Source organism: Vigna unguiculata, unplaced genomic scaffold (assembly GCF_037176805.1).
Source record: "Vigna unguiculata cultivar grain cowpea cultivar isolate G323 ecotype 2 unplaced genomic scaffold, ASM3717680v1 ptg000119l, whole genome shotgun sequence".
Taxonomy (NCBI): domain Eukaryota; kingdom Viridiplantae; phylum Streptophyta; class Magnoliopsida; order Fabales; family Fabaceae; genus Vigna; species Vigna unguiculata.
Genome location: NW_028196761.1, coordinates 65,001 through 67,500, shown reverse-complemented (window position 1 = coordinate 67,500; position 2,500 = coordinate 65,001).

Here is a 2,500-nt window from a genome sequence, read left to right as displayed (position 1 = left end):
GTTTCCAACTTTCCTCTAAGTTGCCCTCCTCGCAGTTTGGCCAAGTTCACTCTTTTCCAGCGTCATCCCCCCAAGTTGCCTTGGGCGCAGTTCGGCCTAGTTCACTCTTTTCCAGCATCATCCCCCCAAGTTGTCTTGTTCGCAGTTCGGCCTAGTTCACTCTTTTCCAGCGTCATCCCCCCAAGTTGCCTTGTTCGCAGTTCGGTCTAGTTCACTCTTTTCCAGCATCATCCCCCCAAGTTGCCTTGTTCGCAGTTTGGCCTAGTTCACTCTTTTCCAGTGTCATCCCCCCAAGTTGCCTTGTTCGCAGTTTGGCCTAGTTCACTCTTTTCCAGTGTCATCCCCCCAAGTTGTCGTTGCCAACAACCCAAGAGTCCATAGTATTCGGAGTTCTAGCGGGGCCTCCCCTTGCTTCCAACAACCCAAGAGTCCATAGTATTCGGAGTTCTAGCGGGGCCTCCCCTTGCTTCCAACAACCCAAGAGTCCGTAGTATTCGGAGTTCTAGCGGGACCTCCCCTTGCTTCCAACAACCCAAGAGTCCATAGTATTCGGAGTTCTAGCGGGGCCTCCCCTTGCTTCCAACAACCCAAGAGTCCGTAGTATTCGGAGTTCTAGCGGGGCCTCCCGTTGCTTCCAACAACCCAAGAGTCCATAGTATTCGGAGTTCTCGCGTGGCCTCCCATTGATTCAAACAACCCAAAAGTCCATCTTCTTCGCAGTTCAACATCGCCTCCCTCGTTTCCAACAGGCCCAAAGGTCGTCTTCTTCGCAGATCCACGAAGAGCTCATCACGATTTGCCACATTCCATTTCCCACGGGTTGTCAACAACACTTTCTCACACTTCCCGCAATCGAGTACGTGCATGACATGCCAAAGCACATCTTATTTGCCTTCCATCGCACTCAAGACGACGGGTTGTGGAAGAACGATATTGTTCACAACAAGTTCAAGGACAACGTCTCAATCAAGGGACACAACCGAATTATGTTGACTGGGTCGCTAAAGTAAACCCGAGTTCATATAATGCACCGCATCCAAAAGAACTAGCCACAACACGTGCATCACTGAGATGTTTCACTAGATGGAACACGTGCGTGACATTAGGATCCTCCAACACCTCTTCGTGATGGAAAGATAGAATTCGAAGCAACCACAGAAGTACCGTCTAGTGGGTAGGCAACACAGGGACTGATCAACCAATATCACCCAAGGCAACGGGTGAAAATGGAAGAGATGCATGCTTGACCGTTCGATACGCAAGGCATGGAGCCAGCCAGCAAGTGCATCTCGATTACAACTCACACACCCTCACGTTCGCAAGACACCACACCACAAGACGGTCCACCCCCCACCTACCATGGGCAAGCAAGCAAATGGAAACATCAAGTGACGCAGGGTCAAGCATCGCTAGGCATGAAAATAACTTTCCACAATATCCGAGGGACTAGCTGCCGAGCTAACCAACGATCAGTGACGACCGTGTGTTGGTATTAATAAAGCTCAACAACTATGAAGAGGCTAGTTGTGCCATGATAAACATGCTAACGCACGCACCACGTGAGGGGGGAGGCCTCATCAAGCTCCCTTTAAAACCTGCCAGTGTGGAGCTGGCCGGCTCAAGGAGCACTCCCCCCCTATAAGAGGTTAATATGCAAAAGGCAAAATTGTACAAGTAGATACACTTTTTTTGAGCAGACATAAGTCCATATCTCGGGCTATACTTCGAATTTTGATGCGATTTTTTGCAGTAATTCGTAGAATAATGGTATCTCCTTGCTCACCAAATTTCATAATTTTTCTCGAAGGGGAACTATTTTTTTTATTTTTTTTACTTACCGGGTATGTGTAAAATCGGGAAAAATAGAAAAGCACATGTAGACTTCGAATTTCGACCTCATTTTTTCCAGTCCACCACTAAACAATATCAGGAACCTCCCCACAAAATTTCATTCAGTTTGGCCAAGGTCTTAAATTTGACAAATTTTGGCACCAACCTATCTAGTCGCGGTGCACCGACCAACTTGGCCAAGTGCAAAATGCATCCAATTCAAAACTTTTGTGCACCAACGCTTTTACAGTACTCATTTGGGGGCATTTGGAGGCCTTTCCAACCCTCACATCTCAAAAACCACGAATTTCATTTTTTCACAAATCTCCCCACCAAGCCATCTAGCTATGCCGTGGTGCACCGCCAACCTTGGCCATGTGCAAAACCCTCCGAACTCAAAACTTTCGTGCACCAAGAATTTCATGGTATTCATTTGGGGGCATTTGGAGGCCATTCCAACCCTCACATCTCAAAAACCACGAATTTCATTTTTTCACAAAACTCCCCACCAAGCCATTTAGCTATGCCGCGGTGCACCGCCAACCTTGGCCATGTGCAAAACCCTCCGAACTCAAAACTTTCGTGCACCAAGAATTTCATGGTATTCATTTGGGGACATTTGGAGGCCATTCCAACCCTCACATCTCAAAAACCACGAATTTCATTTTTT